The sequence below is a fragment of the Loxodonta africana genome, chromosome 8 (genome assembly GCF_030014295.1).
Source record: "Loxodonta africana isolate mLoxAfr1 chromosome 8, mLoxAfr1.hap2, whole genome shotgun sequence".
NCBI classification, from domain to species: Eukaryota; Metazoa; Chordata; class Mammalia; order Proboscidea; family Elephantidae; genus Loxodonta; species Loxodonta africana.
The window spans coordinates 85,245,545-85,266,519 of record NC_087349.1 but is presented as its reverse complement, the minus strand read 5'-3'; the positions used below and the strand labels follow the sequence as shown (position 1 = coordinate 85,266,519).

At 35.9% G+C, this 20,975-nt stretch overlaps 1 protein-coding gene across 1 annotated transcript in view; it reads right to left on the bottom strand.

The window, feature by feature from the left end:
* The window catches only part of PALS2 (protein associated with LIN7 2, MAGUK p55 family member), a 124,124-nt gene that overhangs the window by 56,131 nt on the left and 47,018 nt on the right, over positions 1-20,975 (bottom strand). The gene's annotated exons all lie outside the window — the stretch shown is intronic.

Here is a 20,975-nt window from a genome sequence, read left to right as displayed (position 1 = left end):
CATGGTAGTACTCTCCAAATTGATCTACAAATTCAATGCAATCCCTATGTAAATTTCAACAACGTTTTTTATAGAAATGGAAAAGCTGACCCTAAATTCATGTGGAATTGAAAGGGGTCCAGAATAACCAAAACAATCTGGAAAAAGAAGACCAAAGCTGAAGGATTCACACTTCCTGGTTTCAAAACTTACTACAAAGCTACAGGAATCAGCACAGCGTGGTACTATCATAAGAACGGGCATAAAAACCAATGGAATAAAATTGAGAGTCCAGAAATAAACCCATGCATCTATGGCCAAATGATTTTTGACAAAGGTGTCAAGTAGATTCGATAAGAATAGTCTCTTCAACAGATGGCGCTGGGACAACTAGATACATACATTCAAAAAGAATAAGATTGGACCCCTTCCTCATTCAAAATCAGTATCTTAATTTTGTTAGGATTACTTTGATCAGTCTTATCCCTTCTTGATGTTTCTTAAGAATAAATCTACTACCAGAGACTCCATCAGCACAAGACTGGAAGAACTAGATGGTACCCAGCTATTACCAATGACTGCCCTGACAGGGAACACAACAGAGAATCACTGACAGAGCAGGAGAAAATTGGGATCGAGACCTCAAATTCTAGTAAAAAGACCAGTCTTGATGTTCTGACTGAGAATGGAGAGACCCCAGAGGTCATGCCCCCAGGCTCTGTTAGCCCAAAACTAAAACCATTCCTGAAGCCAACACAGACTGGACTATAAGACATAAAATGATACTGGTGAGGAATGCGCTTCTTAGCTCAAGTGGACACATGAGACTATGTGGCCAGCTCCTTTCTAGAGGCAAGATGAAAAGGCAGAGGGAGACAGGAGCTGGCTGAATGGACATAGGAAATACAGGGTGGAGAGAAGGAGTGTGCTGTCACATCGTAGGGAGAGCAACTAGGGTCATATAACAATGTGTGCATAAGTTTTTGTATGAGAAACTGACTTGAATTGTAAACTTCACCTAAAAAAAAAAAAAAAAAAAAAGCACAATAATAATAAAAAAAGTAAATCTACTAATATTGCAGTTGTTTGCTTTCAATATTAATTATTTTTATCAAAATAAAACATACATTGCTAAATGTTAGGTTGTACAGAATGGACCAGATGGCCCCCTCCCAACTTATCTACTCCCTAGAAGCAACTACTTAGAATTTGTTAATTTCTTTTAATCCTAGCTATATTTTTGGCAATATACCAATGTTCCTACTTTCTGATTTACCCATTTTGGACATTATTTTATTTTCTGTTAGAATACTTGGGGATTAAGTTTTCGCCTTCTCATATCCCCAGAGTCTGAATTTTTTTTTTTTAATAAAATCAAATTAGTGTTTTTCACATGGGACGCTTGAAGTTTTTTCGAAATGCTCAAATAAACTTTCACTTTTTCCAGTTCTATCAGTAATTTTCCCAAATGCTCCAATACTATTCTAATACTCTTATCAGACCTATTCCCTCATCTTCCTCCCTACTTTCTCTTCTACCTTAATCTGGACAGGCTGGCCACTAGGTCTCCTACACAGTGTGTATAAATAGACATCAATTTTGGCAGTAAAGAGTGAACACAGAATATCGTGTACTTAAAACAGAGAAGGAAAACCGGTACTGGACCAAGATGAAGAAAGATGGTAGAAGTAAAGAATGTAAGCAAAGGCTATTTCATAATTTCACTTAAGGTCCAATGTTTACCTTTAAATGGGCAGAGAACAATAGAATCAGTCTTCAAAAGTATTTTTGCCCTGTGCATATAAATGTAGTTACCTCTGTTTCTCATGATCACTTATTTTTCTTTAACATTCTAAATTTGTCTGTACTTTTAATGTTTATTATGGAAAATTTCAAACATGTACAAAAGGAAACAGACTACTCTAACGAACCAAACTATCAGACCTAATCATCAGCAACTCATGGCCAATGTTGTTTCATATCCACACATACATAACACACTGTGTAACTTCAAAGCAAATCCCAGATGTATTTCAGTGTGTAAGTCCAAAACATAAGGATTTTTTTATACAACATAACCAAAACACTGTTAACACACCTAACAAATTAATAATAATTTCTTAATGTCATCAAATATCTAGTCAGTAGTATTCAAATTTCCAGTTGTACTAAAGATTTTTTAAAATGTATTTTCTATATTGGTGCTTGAAGTACTTAATTTTTTATATTGGTGCTTAAGTGGTGGAGAATGTGAAATATACCCTCGGTTATTTTAAAGATCTTCAGAAGTTGTTACTGGTTCCTGATTATATAAAATTTAATTAAAAACCATTAAGTCTGCCAACTTCCCATATGTCCTGGAAAGGGAATCCTGATTATTATAAAGTTACCAAATATTCCCAAACTAATGTACAGGTTTAATGGAGTTCTAATTAAAATACAATAGGGTGAACTAATAGGATTAGTTCTCTTTATTAGATTATCCAAAAATATAAATGAGAAAAAATATGTGAGAAAATTATAACAGTATGTGAGATTTAGCCCTATAATATACTAAAAAATCAAATACACCTACAATAATTACTCAGAACATTTCAAGATCTATCTTAAAGTACAATGCCTACAAGGAATACCAGTTAATACAACTATTACTCAAACTTCAGCACCAACTACTTAACCCCAAAGATGAGGAAATTGAAGATTTTTACCAACTTCTGTACTCTGAAGTTGATCAAACATGCAGTCAGGATGTATTAATAATTACTGGTGATGGGAATGTAAAAGTTGTGAACAAAGAAGAAGGATCTGTAATTGGAAAATATGTGATGACAGAAATCACTCCAGAGATCACATGATAGAATTTTGTAAGACCAAGGACTTATTCACTGCAAATACCTTTTCACAATAACATAAATGGCAACTACACGTAGGCCTCACCGGATGGACAACACAGGAATCAAATCAGCTACAACTGTGGAAACAGACAATGGAAAAGCTCAACATCAGCCAGAACAAGGCCCAGGGCTGACTGCAGAACGGACCATCAACTGCACATACGCAAGTCCAAGTTTGAAGCTGAAGAAAATTAAAACAAGTCCTTGTGAACCAAAATATGATCTTGAAGATATCCCACCTGAATTTGGAGGCCATCTGAAGAACAGATTTGACACACTGAACACTAATGACTGACGAAGACCAGATGAATTATGGGAGGGCATCATACCTGAAGACAGTAAAAGGTCATTAAAAAAAACAGGAAAGAAAAGACCAAAATGGATGTCAGAAGAGACTCTGAAACTTGGTCTTGAACAAAGAGAGTAGCTAAAGAGAAAGGAAGCAATGATGAAGTAAAAGAGCTGAACAGAAGATTTCAAAGGGCAGCTTGAAAAGATAAAGTATTATAATGAAATGTACAAAGACTTGGAGTTAGAAAACCAAAACAGAAGAACACACTCGGCATTTCTCAAGCTATAAGAACTGAAGAAAAAATTCAAGCCTCAAGTTGCAGTTTTGAAGGATTCCATGGGCAAAATGTTGAATGATGCAGGAAGCATCAAAAGAAGATGGAAGGAATACAGTCACTCTACCAAAAAGAATTGGTTGATGTTCAACCATTTCAGGAAGAAGGATATGATCAAGAATCGATGGTATTGAAGGAAGAAGTCCAAGCTGCAGTGAAGGCACTGGAGAAAAACAAGGCTCCAGGAATTGACAGAATACCAACTGAGATGTTTCAACAACTGGATGCAGCACTGGAGTCTAAGCCAAGAAATTTGGAAGACAGACGGCCAATCGACTGGAAGAGATCCATTATTTGTGCCAATTCCAAAGAAAGGTGGTCCAACAGAATGTGGAAATTATCGAACATTATCATTAACATCACACACAAGTAAAATTTTGCTGAAGGTAAGTCAAAAACAGTCACAGCAGTACAACAGGGAACTGACAGAAGTTCAAGCCAGGTTCAGAAGAGGACGTGGAATGCGGGATATCATTGCTGATGCCACATAGACCTTGGCTGAAAGCAGAGAATACTAGAAAGATGTTTACTTGTCTTCTACTGATTATGCAAAGGCATTCGACTGTGAGGATCATAAAAAATTATGGATAACATTGTGAAGAATGGAAATTCCAAAACACTGAATTGTGCTCATGCGGAAGCTGTACTTAGACCAAGAGGCAATAGTTTGAATAGAACAAGGGGATACTGCATGGTTTAAAGTCAGGAAAGGTGATGTCAGGTTTCCATCCTTTCGCGATACTTATTCAATCTGAATCCTGAGCAAATAATCTGAGAAGCTGGACTATATGAAGAAGAACGTGGCATTAGGATTGGAGAAAGACTCATTAACAACCTGTGATATGCAGATGACACAAACTTGCTTGCTAGAATTGAAGAGGACTTGAAGAACTTACTGATGAAGATCAAAGACTACAGACTTCATATGTATTGTACTTCATATGGATTGCACCTCAACATAAAGAAAACAAAAATCCTCACAACTGGAACAATAAGCAACATCACGAAAAACAGAGAAAACATTAAAGTTGTCAAGGATTTCATTTTACTTGGATCCATGGTCAACACCCATGGAAGCAGCAGTCGAGAAATCAAACAATTTATCATATTGGGCAAATCTGCTGCAAAAGACCTCTTTCAAGTTAAAAAGCCAAGATGGCAACACTGTCTCCCATATTTTGGATATAGTATCAAGAGGGATCAGGACCTGGAGAAGACCTCGTGGTTGGTAATGTAACGGGTCAGCAATAAAGGGGAAGACCCTCGACAAGATGGATTGCCACAGTGGCTGCAACAATGGGCTCAAATGTGGCAATAGTTGTGAGGATGATGCAGGACTAGGCAGTGTCTCACTCTGTTGTACCTAGGGTTGCTATGAATTGGAACCAATTTGATGGCACCTAAGAACAACAACAATTAGTCAGATATGAAGAACCACAAGACAACCTGATTATATGTAGAAGCTTAATATATGAAACAGGAAGCTCTTTATAGTGGGAATTGTGACACAAGAACCTTGCAAAGTTGAGGCTCAGCCAGAGAAGCAGGGAAGTGCCCCCAGTTTATGTAGAGATTCCAGGAAGAAAGGAAAGCCCCTAGAAGGTAAGTTACCTACAAGCCCATCACTCCTCAGTAATTGTTAGCAACGAGACTTTTGATCAAACCTAGATTCAATGATTTATGAATGGGATTCTCATTTGTGCTAGTAATAAATTAATATACTATATCTAAACACTTCAATTATAAGTGCAAATAAATCAAGAATCACTAAACATTTATGAAAAGTTGTAGCATGATGAGACTCACCAAATTCAACAAACAGAAGCACTAACCTACAAAGAAACAGAATTACTATGGGGAGGGGGGAGAAAGAGTGAAAGAAAGAAAGCAAAAGATTAAATTATAATATGTTAGAAGATCAAGCTGAACAATTAATTCTCCCACTACAAAAGGGCAAGGAGAAGGAAAGTATGAGAAAACTAATATAGGCCAGGAAAGACCACAATTTACAAGATAATAGGAAATCCAGAAAATAGAAGGAATTAATAAAAAGGAAAGCAGAAATTAATTGAAAAGGAAAGAACAATAGATTTGATCGATAAGCCAATATATAGTTAGCTCTTGCAAAAGACCAATAAAAAGAGATGGAATACTTGGCTGGTCTGATTAAGAAAAGAGGTATAGAGAAGACTGAAAAGAATACAATGAACAATTTTATTTTTAAATGTAGTCAAGTAGATGATTTTCTAGGAAAATGAGATTATCAAAGCTTAGGAGAAAAATGGAAATAGATTACAGCACAAGAAACTGAAAAGGTTGATTCAAACTACTACTCTTCTAAAAAGGCAATAGCCTTGAATAAATTTACTGCTAAATTGTACAAACCTTCAAGAAAGGGATAACTGATGTTTTTTTAAACAAAACTAAGACAAATCCCAAATTCTTCTATGTGTATTTCAAAACTCAGTAAAAAAGACAATTATACACTAAATTCACTTATAGATGCAAATATCTTAAATAACACATTAGCAAATTGAATCTAGCACTGTTTTCAAAATATAAGGACTAATGGGCAAACACGGCTTATCCTGGTAATGTAATGATAGTTTAGTAAAGAATGTCTGCCTTGAGCATTATGCTCTTTTAAGATCTATCTATATGGGATCAAACTGACAACAGTAACTTGAAAGATTAGATAGGAAACTTATGGGGGCAATAAGTTTATGTTAATGAGGGAAGAACAACTCCGATAAGGAGGGTGAGAACGGTTGCACAACTCAAAGAATGTAATCAATGTCACTGAAATGTACACATAGAAACTACTGAATTGGTGTATAGTTTGCCGTGTATATTGTCAAAAATAAAATAATTTAAAAAAGAATATATGTATATATGTAATTTAGTATATTATCTTATTAAAAGAATAAAACTCCATAATCATCTCAATGCTTAAAATACATTAGACAAAATTCAAAACCGAATTCTGATGGACAATCTTACCTTAGTAAGAACAGAAGAGAATCAGAGATGTTTCATACCAGAATCTGTATCACGCTTAATGGGGAAGTGTCAGAAACTTTACCATTAAATTCAGGGACAAGGCAGTAAGGCCCATTAAGACTACTACTCTTCAAATCTGTAGTGAAAGTTTTATACAGTGTATTAAGACATGACGAAAGAAAAAAAAAAATGATATAACTACTTACTTTAAAAAGTTACAAGGAGACGCGGGCCCAAGATGGAGAAATAGACAGATGCTTCCAGCAAGCCCTCTTACAACAAAGACCAAGAAAAACAGGTCAAATGATTACATTTATGACAAGCTAGGAGCCCTGAACATCAAAGGCAAAGTTAGAAAACGGACTGAGCGGCAGGGGGAAGAAGAGAGGGTACAGAAGCAGAGAAGAGTTATCAGATCTGAATCGCCGGGAGCCCTCAGGCACCATTCCCGGGAGCAGCTGCAGCAGGCTGGTACTAGCGTTTGGCTGCAGTTTCCTCAGGGAGAAGCAGCCAGCCGCACAGCCTACTCACACCTCTGGAACCAGAGAAGAACAGCGCTCTCAGCAAAAGCTAAGTACTTGTGTATATTTTACCGTGTCTCCCCCCGACTACAAGCCAGCTTCAGTGGCTGTTGATTTCCCTGGGCCTGAGATTGACCCTGTTGAGTGTCTAGAGCCATCCTCCTGGCCTTGGAGAAGGAATAAATTCACAATTTGGGGAAAAGATAATTTGCCAGCTCCACTAACCTGGGGAGCTCAGGACAGAAGTGGCTCCTGTCCAGGCATAAACAGTCTGTGGACTTGAGTACCTCTCCCCCCTGCATGGACCTGTGTGGGCCTATTTCAGGAGAATAGGCCCTTGTTGGCAGACTGCAACTCTTTCAGCTGTGTGGGGGAGAGGTGGGTGTTTGATGTTTGACACTGCTTTGCCTATTAAACAGGGTCTTCATCTACCCACATCAGGGGCCTAAGGACTGGTGGTTCCACTCAGGTCACCCACCCACCCATGACAGGGGTCCAAGGATAACTGGTACCTCCCAGTCCTTACAACCAAAAACACTGCGTGCCCATGGGTCTGTCTGCAGAACCCACCCACCTGTATGCTCTAAGGAACAGGGACAAGTTTTCCTCAGAGACACTTGGGGGATGGTTCTCAGCCCCTGTCTTGTTCAGGGCGTGACACCCTGCTGCAGCCAGATACCAGCACCTACACCAAACACCCCTGCCCCTCTAAGGCTGTAGGACAGAGCCTATATCACACACTTGATGATCAGCCACCTGGACACCTAAGGTGAATTCATACAAGAAAAGTGAATGGGCTCCTAGACTGATATATGTGATAACAGCTCTAGCCATCTGGGGACAGGACGTCAGAGCTCCAAAGGTGAAAATAATCAAACTAGCTCACTCAAGCAACCCACTTGGGCATATCAAAATAAAACAAAGCAAGAAGCTACGACACAGTAAGCAAACATAAAATAAACTAAGACAATAACTTATAGATGGCTCAGAGACAACAGTCAATATCAAATCACATAAAGAAGCAGACCATGATCACTTCAACAAGCTCTCAAAACAAAGAGTCAAGGGATCTTCTAGATGAAAGTACTTTCCTGGAATTACCAGAGGCAGAATACAAAAGATTAATATACAGAACCCTTTAAGACATCAGGGAGGAAATCAGGCAGAACAAGCCACGGAACACACAGATAAAGTAGTTGAAGAAATCAAACAGATTATTCAGGAACATAACGAAAAATTTAATAAGCTGCAAGAATCCACAGACAGCAATCAGAAATTCAGAAGATTAACAATAAAATCACAAAAGTAGACTACTCAATAGTAAAGTCAGAGGAGCAGAATTGAGCAAGTGTAAGGCAGATTTTCTGAACTTGAAGATAAAGCACTTGGCACCAATATATCTGAAGAAAAATCAGAATAAAAGAATTATGAAAAATGAAGAAAACTTAAGAATCATGTGGGACTCTATCAAGAGAAATAACCTATGAGTGATTGGAGTACCAGAACAGGGAGGGACGACAAAAAACACAGAGAATTGCTGAAGATTTGTTGGCAGAAAACTTCCCTGATATCTGGAAAGATGAGAAGATATCTATCCAAGATGTTCATCAAACTCCACATAAGGTAGATTTTATAAGAAAGTCACCAAGACATATTATAATCAAACTTGCCAAAACAAAAGATAGAGAATTTTAAGAGCAGCTAGAGATTACGAAAAGTCACCTACAAAGGAGAGCCAATAAGAATAAGCTCGGACTACTCGGCAGAAACCATGCAGGCAAGACAATGGGATGACTTATATAAAAAATTGAAGGAAAAAAATTGCCAGCCAAGAATCATATAACCAGCACAACTGCCTCTTAAATATGAAGGCGAAATCAGGACATTTCCGGACTAACGCAAGTTGAGGGAATTCGTAAGAATCAAACCAAAACTACAAGAGATACTAAAGGGAGTTTTTTTGGTAAGAAAATCAAAAATATCAGGTATCAACCCAAAACTAGAACACTGGACAGAGCAATCAGATGTCAACCCAGACAGGGAAATCACAAAAATAAACCAATAAAAAAAATGCTCGAAACAGGGAAACAGTGATGTTATTATGTGAAAGGAGACAACATTAAAATAATAAAGAGGGACTAAGAAATATAGTCATACATCTTTCGTATGGAGAGGAAGACAAGGCGATATAAAGAAATAAAAGTTAGGTTTTAAATTTAGAAAAAGGGAGTAAATATTAAGGTAACCACAAAGGATACAAACTATCCTACACATCAAAATAAAATACAAGAAAAAAATAGAGGCTCAGCAGAAATGAAATCAATGACAATGAATAAGAGAAAAGACAATATATAAACTACTCAGCACAAAAAATTAAGAGGGAAAAGACATCAAAATGACAGCACTAAATTCACACCTATCCATAATTACCCTGAATGTAAATGGAATAAATGCACCAATAAAGAGACAGAGTGTGTTAGAATGGATAAAAAAGCACAATCCGTCTATATGCTGCCTACAAAAGACACACCTTAGACTTGGAGACACAACCTAAAACTCAAAGGATGGAAAAAAAATAGATCAAGCAAACAATAATCAAAAAAGAGCAGGAGTGGCAATATTAATTTCTGACAAAATAGACTTTAAAGTTAAATCTACCACAAAGGATAAGGAAGGATACTATATAATGATTAAAGGGACAATATATCAGGAGGATATAACCATATTAAATATTTATGCACCCAATGACAGAGCTGCAGGATACATAAAACAAACTCTAACAGCATTGAAAAGTGAGAGAGACAGCTCCACAATTACAGCAGGACACTTCAACACACCACTTTCGGTGAAGGACAGGATGTCCAGAAAGAAGCTCAATAAAGACACGGAAGATCTAAATGCCACAATAAACCAACTTGACCTCATAGACATATATAGAACACTCTACCCAAGAGTAGCCAAGTATACTTTCTTTTCTAGTGCACATGGAACATTCTCTAGAATAGACCACATATCAGGTCATACACCAAGCCTTAGCAGAATCCAAAACATCGAAATATTATAAAGCATCTTCTCTGACCATAAGGCCATAAAAGTAGAAATCAATAACAGAAAAAGCAGAGAAAAGAAATCAAACACTTGGAAATTGAACAACGCCCTGCTCAAATATGACTGGGTTATAGAAGACATTAAGGATGGAATAAAAAAAATTCAGAGAATCCAATGAGAATGAAAACACTTCCTATCAGAACCTTTGGGACACAGTGCAAGTAGTGCTCACAGGTCAATTTGTATCAGTAAATGCACACGTACAAAAAGAAAGGGCCAAAATCAAAGAATTATCCCTACGACTTCAAAAAACAGAGAGCAACCAAAGAAGCCCTCAGGCACCAGAAGAAAGCAAATAATAAAAATTAGAGCAGAACTAAATGAAATAGAAAACAGAAAAACAACCGAAAGAATTAACAAGACAAAAAGCTGGTTCTTTGAAAAAAATCACAAAATTGACAAACCATTGGTCAAATTGACAAAAGAAAAACAGGTGAGGAAGCAAATAACCCAAATAAGAAATGTGATGGGTGATATTGCAACAGACCCAACTGAAATCAAAAGAATCGTATCAGATTACTATGAAAAACTGTACTCTAACAAATTTGAAAACTCAGAAGAAATGGATGAATTCCTAGAAACATACTACCTACCTAAACAAACACAGAGGTAGAACAATGAAACAGACCTACAACAAAAGAAGAGATTGAAAAGGTAATCAAAAAACTCCCAACAACAACAAAAAAAAAGCCCTGGCCCAGATGGCTTCACTGCAGAGTTCTACCATACTTTCAGAGAAGAGTTAATACCACTACTACTAACGGTATTTCAGAGCATAGAAAAAGACAGAATACTCCCAAACTCATTCTACGAAGCTAGCACATCCCTGATACCAAAACCAGGTAAAGACACAACTAAAAAAGAAAATTACAGACCTGTATCCCTCATGAACTTAGATGCAAAAATCCTCAACAAAATTCTAGCCAATAGAATTCAACAACATATCAAAAAAATAATTCACCATGACCAAGTAGGATTCATACCAGATATGCAGGCACGGTTCAACATTAGAAAAACAATTAATGTAATCTGTCATATAAATAAAACAAAAGACAAGAACTACATGATTTTATCAATTGAGGCAGGAAAGGCATTTGGCAAAATTCAACACCCATTCATGATAAAAACTGTCAGCAAAATAGGAATAGAAGCAAAATTCCTCAACATAATAAAGGGCATTTATACAAAGCCAATAGCCAACATCATCCTAAATGGAGAGTCTGAAAGCATTCCCCTTGAGATCAGGAACCAGACAAGGATGCCCTCTATCACCACTCTTACTGAACATTGTGCTGGAGGTCCTAGCCAGAGCAATTAGGCTAGATAAAGAAATAAAGGGCATCCAGATTGGCAAGGAAGAAGTAAAAGTTATCTCTATTTCCAGATGACATGATCTTATACACAGAAAACCCTAAAGAATCTTCAAGAAAACTATCAAAACTAATAGAAGAGTTCAGCAGAGGGTAAGGATACAACATAAACATACGAAAATCAGTTGGATTCCTCTACGTCATCAAAAAGAACATCGAAGAGGAAATCACTAAAAAGTTACAAGACATCAGTTGTGAAACCATTAAAATTAGTTCCAAGAGTTTGGCTAAGTGACCAGACATAAGAGTAATACAGGAAAATCAACAGCTTTCCTAAATATTAGCAACAACCAATTAGAAAATTGGGTGGGGTGGGGAGAGATTCCCATTTACAAAGCAAAAATTTACAAAACATTTAGAAATAAAGCTAAAATTCAAATGTTCAGACAAATATGAAGAAAATTATAAAACTAAAGGACACACAAAATATGGTGATTAAACAAAGAGACTATATTCTGGGACACGCAGATTCACTATCATAAAGTTCCCCCAGATTATTCTAAAAGAACGAATAAACCCTAGTCAAAACCACAATTTTTAATACTACAGAAAACTTCAAAAACATTGGAAAGCTAGACGGCATGTTTGTTGGAAAGAGCATAAATAAATGTAAAGAAGCACCTGGGCTATCAAGCATAAAAACATTACAAATTAAAACAGTGTAGTATTGGCACAGCAACAGACAAATCTTGAAACAGAGTAGCTACATGGGATTTAATTTTTTAAAGTGACATTTCAGATCAGTGCAGTAGGGTTCAGTTATGGTAGATTGACTAGTTGAGTTTATTTTCTTTCCCTCCAGAATTGCTATTAAAACAGTAGCAAAGTATTAATAAAGATTAAAAAATAATAAACCCATAAGAACAAGGAGAATGGTTAAAGAGAAAACATTAGACATAAAATAGCAAAAAAAAAAAAAAAAAAAGGTTGAAAATGGTAGAAGTAGAAACTTAACTGAAAGCAAAGGAAGTAGGTTCTGCCTCCCTCCCAAGTATTTCTGCAATCTATCAATTTCTCTTCATCACTCCCTAGAGTCCTAACCATCACATCATTTCTTTCTTCCCTAAACTACCACAACAGCCTCCTATCTATACATAACCCATAAGAAACTAATTAAAATGTAAAATTTATGACCTATGATTCTTTTAATACATTGCTAGATTCAATCGACACCACCCTTGGTAGCTGAAGCCACACTAATCTTTCCCCTGCCTTGATGCAGAGCCCTCTCCCCACTGACTGCCATATAGGCACAAGCACCTTTGTGTAACTAATTCATATTCATTTTTCAGGAGCAGAATTTCAACTTCCCTCCCTGCCCCAAGTAGGATAAGTTCTTCTATTATATGTTTTCATAGTACCCTATGGTTTATAATTCTGATAAACCTACAGTCAAATATTTTGGTAATTATTTGTTTAATGTATGATTTCCTTTCGAAACTGCAAGTCTGATGAGCACAGAAATCCTATCTGCCTTGTTCAGATCTGTATCCCCAGCACCTGCACGTCGTAAGTTCTCGATCATACAGCTGCAGTCACAAAAATGTAATAGCTCTCTATTACCAAAATTAAGAACCGTTTTTAAATTACATATTGTTATTTGTAAATGTAATACCTGGAAGAAGCAAAATGTGGTGCAGTTTACACAGCATGTAATCTTGAAACAAGCAGCCCTGGTGGCATACCAGTTAAGCTGCTAATCAAAAGGCTGGCGATCTGAACACACCTAGCGGCTCCACAGGAGAAAGACCTGGCGATCTGCTCCAATAAAGATTACCAAAAAACAAACAAAACCCACTGCAGTTGAGTTGATTACACTCATAGTGACCCCATAGTACAGAGTAGAACTGCCCCGTAGGGCTTCCAAGGCTGCCACATCTTTCTCCCCCGGAGCAGCTGGTGGCTTTGAACCGGGTTTCAAATGCCGACCTTTCATTTAGCAGCTGAGCACCTAACCACTGTGCCAATCAGGGCTCCTCAGTAAAGGTTACAGTCTATAAAACACTATGAAGCAGTTCTATGCTGTCACATGGGGTAGCTTATGAGTTGAAATCAACTAGGCGGCACCCAACAACAATCTTAAAACTGTAAAGTTCCCTTGGACTGTGTGACAAGCCATTAATACAGAAATTGTATCTTTTAATGCTTAAATAGTAACTAATGAAAACCTTTTACAGTAAAACTTAACATGTTTAAATATCTAATTTTCCTCAATATACTTCATTACATAAATTTAATAAAAATAAATTTACCCACCTATAGTCTGTCCTCAACATTTTCTAAAACTGCTTTATAAAAGTATTTCTACCCAGTTTTAGAACTACAGAAAATTAAATAAGTTATTGTTAATAAATTAGCACTAGATTCTATTTTAATATTAAAAATGCTTTTGTAACCACATTTCATGGTATGTTCACACTTCAACAACTGAATTCCCCATTAAAAACACAACAGCTAAATTAAGTTTTCATAAAATGTTAAAAATTAATTCTGCTCTTATAGTTTACAGATAAAATAAAGATTATCTCACCAATCCATGCAGTACAATTTACAGAATACAGGAAATGCAAAACCAAAAGTCATTCTATGTGTATCTGGAGATATTTAAACATAATTTCTAATGAAATACCTAGAAGTCATTTGCACTATTTCTAATATGTTTGCAATAGAATAAAACAGTAAAATTATTTTAAAATACATGTCTAAGAAATGATATAGAAAGGTACCTATTAAAATTTGTACCTATCTAGTTTTATTTAGGTTTAAATTTTGACTGTTTTCATATAACTGATTTGACCATGACAATTGAGTTCATTTAAGTCCATAAAAATAAAAACAATTGTTTTCTATAAAACAACAGTACGATGCCAATTCCTTAGCTCTCAGACTAACACCTTAAAATTCAAATTTAGTTATACTGAATCAAAGAAGAAAAATAAAGTTTTGTTAAGTGCTCAGCTAATCCAGTCAACATTTACCAAGCGCTGACATGCCAGGCAAGCACCATGCTTCAATGCTTCAATGCTGAGGAAAGTACAAAGGCGCACTATCTGCCCTCCAAAACTGCATGAAGTAGAGTAGATCAAAATGTGTAAACAAACATACAAAGCATGATGATAAGAACAATACCAAATAATCACACAGTAAGGTGGTGACATGCATAGTGGTTAAGAGCCTGGACTTGTACCACTTAATGATCCGGAAAACTTGGGTAAACAACCTCCCAAAGGCTGTATCTTTCATCTGTTAAGTGAGGAATGACGATAGTGTCTATCTCACAGGGTTGTTGTTGCTAAATAATACATGTAGAACTCTTAGAACAATACCTCCTAGTGCATTACTCACATTGAGGGCACACAGAAAAGGAGTTAAAGGTTAACTATTTGATGGGGTGGCGGGAAGCCAGAGGGAGACGACAATGTAAGGCATCCTAGTGGAAATAATTAAACTGCATTTACCTCACTAACAATACTGAATTTAAGATGGATAGTTTAAAATCTTAGCAACAACAACAAAGTAGAGCTCTATTTCCCAAGGCATTTCTAGAGAAAATCCAAGTTTGGAGTCAACAAAAGAAAAGGGCAGCACACTGGAGAGGTGTCATTCAGGGCAATTAGGGCCCCAAATACAGAGCACACTTTTTGGCCTGGCTAAACATATATGGCAGCGGGTTTTGATAAACATACATGGGGTCGCCATGAGTTGGAGTCGACTTGATGATAACTATTTTTTTTTAATACCTCAAACCTCTTTCTAAAGACAGTGGGTGTTCTGCTTGGGAAGGGTTCCTATTGTGGACGCTGGGGCTGGAGAAAACGGAGAGCAGAAACTAAACCAAAAACCAAACCCAGTGCCGTGAAGTCAATTCTGACTCATAGTAACTCTGTATCTGGTTCTTCAGAACAGACACTGAAGCAGGAGGGGTGGAGGAAAGGTGACTCTGTCTAGGAGTGAAGACGCTAAAGCAGTGTTTCTCAAACAGGAAGTTATTGGCACTTGGGGAGGAAAAAATCCCTTTTACACAGGATCGTTCTCCACCAAATGCCTGTAGTGTTTCACAGTTACTATGACAACTAAAAACTCCCCTTACCACTCTTCCTAATACTTTTAGGGGTGGTACCACATTCTCTCCTACTCTTCCAAAAATATTTTCTATTTCCAGAGTATATTCTTCCTTCTTAATTTAGCTATTTTAAGGGTTCCCAGCCTACCCACTTGCTCTTTTCCTACAAAGTCTATGGAGAAGCCTGCCTGAGGACAAGCTCCACCCTACTAAGAGCCTGTTCAATGCCATCCTATTCCACAGGGACAGCTTGTGGGTAAGGGGGACAGGCTCTACAACTACAGAGGAAACCCTCATCAGATATATATTCTGGATTAATCAACCAAGCCCTTTATTCATAAATTGAAACCAACAGTTACAAGGTCACCAGATATTTGAAGAAAACAACAGTTACAGTGGATAAGGCCGAACAAACTGAACTATGGGGGGAAACACATGGTGCTGAGAACAGAAGTTTAAAATTTTATTTGTATTGGCATTCTCAGAGATATGTGAGAGGTCATTGGCATTCATAAAAAAAGCAAGCTGCTAAGGGGGAGAATACAGAGCAAACTGAGGATAAGAAAAATTTCCTGGCAATTAAAAATGTTATTGTAAAAAAAAAAAAAACCAAAAAAACACACTAAATGATAGAATGATAAAGTTGAAGCTAATAATCTGGAAAATCAAGTCGAGATAATCTCCCAAATGCAGAACAAACAGGAAAGAGAGAAAATATGAGAGTAAAGTTACGAGTCATAAGCACGTCCAACACTGCCTATCAGGAGTTTCGTAAGAAAAGATCAGAGGCAAGGGTGAGGAGGAAATAGTTGAAGTATTAGAAGAAAAAGCCCCTGGGTTTCAATGACACACAAAACTTAAGAATGAGAGCCTTTGCAAGTGCAAAGCATGTTCAACGAAAAAAGACCCAGATTTAGAGTCATCTAAGTGAAACCTCAGAATGCTAGGGATTAAAAGAGGAAAAGTGGGGGTTTCCATAGAGGAAAAAAAAAAAAACGAGTTACATAAAATGTACAAAAATCAGACTTACATAACATTTCTTGCTGGTAATACCGAAACTACAAAAAAATGGAATAGAGATACCAAAATTTTGATGAAAAATAACTAAAAAACTTTTACATCAGTGTTATTTATTTTTAAAAATTCATTATACATTCACACATACATGAAATGTTATAGACATAAACACAAGTATGTAGTAAAATAGTCCAATTATATTGAAATATTTAAACAAATATTTAGACAAGGTTATGTCTGTATTTTAATATATCCATTATGTACATGAATGTGATTGTCTTATTTATTTGTATACCTTAGTGATCTTTCTATACTGAATTTCATTCTTTTTAAGATACCTAGTACTCACTGTATGAATGCACCAAAATTCATTTAGTCTACCCCCCACTGAAAGATACAAAGGTTCCTTCCATTTTTTGCAGTTATAATCACTGTTATAATCAGCATCCTTATACAGACCCGGACATACATTAAAAAACCAAACGCACTGCCGTCACATCAGATGCAGTAACCCTGTAGGATCGAACAGAACTGCCCCATCTTTTCTCTAGTCGAGGGAGTGGCTGCTAGGTTCAAACCACCAACCTTTCAGTTAACAGCCAAGCTGCTTAACCACTGCACCACCAGGACTCCTTTGCATTAGGAAGTAAATCCTAAGAGTGAAACTGCTAGGTCAAAGAATATGTGATTTTTCAATGTCAGATTTTGTCAAACTGTCCTTTAAACAGTTTGTATCAATTACATGTCCACCAAGAGGCACTCATTTTATTATTATAATAATATTGATTTACTTCATGATAAGGCACATCAATAAAAACGCTGAGGACATATTTAGCAAAAGGAGTGATTAAAATAGGGTAAGAACTAAATTTCGATTTCTAATCTCACCTTCCTCAATGTAATATCTTTTAAAAATAAGTTGATTTCCTTATCTGTAAAATATAAATAGCACAGATATGACTCATGTTGTTGTCAGGTGCCATTGAGTCGGTTCCGACTCATTGTGACCCTATGTACAACAGAACAAAATACTGCCTGGTCCTGCACCATCCTCACAATCCTTGTTATGCCTGAGCCCATTGCTGCAGCCACTGTGTCAACCCGTCTCGTTAAGGGTCTTCCTCTTTTTCGCTGACCCTCTACTTTACCAAGCATGATGTCCTTCTCCAGGGACTGGTCCCTCCTAATAACACGTCCATAGTACATAAAAGGAAGTCTCGCCACCCTTGCTTTCAAGGAGCATTCTGGCTGCACTTCTTCCAAGACAGATTTGTTTGTTCTTTTGGCAGTCCTTGGTATATGTGATATTCTTTGCCAACACCATAATTCAAGTGCATCAATTCTTCTTCAGCCTTCCTTATTCACTGTCCAGCTTTCACATGCATATGAAACAAATGAAAATACCATGGCTTGGGTCAGACACACCTTAGTTCTCAAAGTGACATCCTTGCTTTTCAACAGCCTTTTGCAGCAGATTTGCCCAATGCAATATATAGTCTGATTTCTTGACTGCTGCTTCCATGGGCGTTAATAGTGAATCCAAGTAAAATGAAAGGTTATACAAGAAAATTAATTGACTAATCTATATGCAAATGCTAAATGTTATCTGTATTCTGCAACTCAATCTTCAACCATTTCTTATGACTAATTATTCAGAGTCGATAAAAAACTAATCTCAATATAGCAATTTAATTAAAATTTTTCCAATTTAACAATGCCTTGTCTGTATTAAAGTAGTTGGGTTTTTTTCCCCAATTTTAATCATCTTAACTGATTACTTTGCATCTTGTCATATTCTGATGACAAATTTAATTCAGAAAGGAAAGTGAACTACTATTTTTTAATGAACTCATCACTTCCTATTACAAACCAAATGCCTTCCAAAGGCAACTAGAATAACCTTCTGGCAATCCTCCTTCTTACACACAATTTTGTATTATGTGCAATGCTTTCAGAAAAGAACTCTCTCAAAAAAAACAAAAAAAAAACAGAAAACAACTATATTCTAGACTGTTAAAAGTGCTGAACTATATATGGGGCAGTTCTACTTGTCCTACAGGGTCACTATGAGTTGGACTTGACTGGAAGGCAACAGAATTAGAGTTTTTGGTAAAGGCCGCTGAATCCTCCGAGTCTAGCACACTGAGCACTGTGCTTGACACACCAGATGTCTTGACACACAATAAATAACTGTTGAATGGAAGATATGCCTGGTAGTAGGAATTAGAGCAGGGCTTCTTAACGTGAGGTTTACAGACAAGGGCACATTGAGAGAATTCAGGGAGTCCGTGAACTTGTATTATTTTCACTGAACTCCAACTGAAGTTACCATTTTCTTTGAATATAAGTGTAGACAAAAAATCATTGTAGTATTAGCAGCACCTATGACTCTGTCAATACAAACATCACAGATATCTTTATATATTACAGTTGTTGAAGATATCTAAAAATATTATTTATACTTATTTCTTTGAAATTATGATAATGATCAGACCCTTCACTAGATCTTTTTAATGTGTTAATGCGCTACTAAAATATATATCAGTTTGTATATTTTAATAACTATTTCAATGTAATTGGTTTCATCTGTAATCCTATGTTATTTTATTTTACACAATTAAAAATGTTATTCTGAAAAAAAAAGTACTGAACTATAAAAGCTTTTTTTTTTTTTTTTTTAAGCTAGCAGCCTAAAATATAAAGTTGGAGCTTAAATTCTCTTTGAAATAATGTCTTAAAGCCCTCTTCTATAAAAAAAAAAAAAAAAAATTTTTTTTTTCTATCATCTATATAGTCATTTTGTTCTTTAAAAAAAAAAAAAAAAATCCTATTTCCCCTAAAGACAGATATGGAGGTGGGACAGAAATATAAAATCTCTCATAATATAAAGTATTTGCAGGGTAATCAACATCTTTTCTTGTTTTAATCATGCAGAAAACAATGTTTTCTTTATTTCTCTAACAACTTGGTGTTTTCTGTGTCAAGGTCTTGACACTTTTTGGTAGACTGATTCCTAGGTACTTGAACGCTTTATGCTATTATAAAAGACACCATTTCTTAAGTTTTATTTTCTATTGACTTTATATCCAAGCAAGTTTATTTATTAATGCTAACAGTGTATCTGGGAATCTTTTCGGATTTTCTATATACACAAGCATGTCATATTTCTCTTTCTTTACCAGTGAAGCCACCTGCACAGTTTTCTTTGTTGTAAAGTTTTAAATTACAGATTGAATTTCTTTTAAAGACACAGTACTCGCTTTTCTGCTTCCTCCTGTGTCAGTTCTACAAAGTTGTGTTCTTCAAGGAATTTTCCAGCTTTATTGGCATAAATTTGTTCATATTTTATCTAAATAAAATCTTGAAGACAAATTTGAGTGTGGAAGAATCTAGATATTGATTATAATTTTACTACTGTAGTCACTGGTTTACCAATATTGCATAGCTTATAGAAGATGCACCCTATTTTTACACAAATAATGCATGCATTATACATTTTTGCCAACAGCACAGCCCCCTCTGTGCTATTTTCATATGCAGCATCAAACCAAAAAAAAAAAAAAAAAAAAACCTGCTGCCGTCATGTCAATTCTAACTCATAGTGTATATTATATGGGTGGGCACGTTATTTGTGAAAAACACGGGAGGCTTCTTTTTCTTTGTAGATATGGCCAGATGATCATTAGGCTTTGTATGTCAAAACACAGCAGCACACTAAAATTTCTGCAGTGAAACATAAATATTCACAATTAAGTGGGATAAAGATTATTAATATCCTCAGGTCAGTTCAAGTCAGTTGCCACTAATGAGTTAAGAAGAACTCATTTTTTTAGGGCTGTTTGGATTGTGTAACTATGGATAAGATACCATGGTTCTGTATTTTTTTTTTTCATGTATTCTTGTTCAACTTGTCAGTGAACACAGAAGTAGATATATCTACCACCATATATATGCTCCTATATTTATATCCTATATATGTGTGTATGGTTAAAAACAGGTTTAGTTACAACTTATCATAATATACCTTTTCCCTGCTACCATATATTTTAGAGGTCATTTCATATCAGCACATACGTCAATTTTTTAAATAGCTGCTTAATATTTTAATCTGTAGACATGTAAAAATGTATAGCACTTAATGTGTAGATACAACATAATTTAACTAGTCCAATGGAAACATTTAAGTTGTTTCCCATTATTTTTATTATTGTTATGAATGTTGTATATAGTTGTATGTCTAGTATAAATTTCTAGAAGTGGAATCTCTGCATCAGAGAGTATGTGTGTGTGAATTTTTAGAGATATGACAAAAATTGCCCTTTAAAGAATAACAACTTATAATACACATGCATAATCTTTTTTGAAATGTTAAAAAAATTACATGTAACTGACACAAA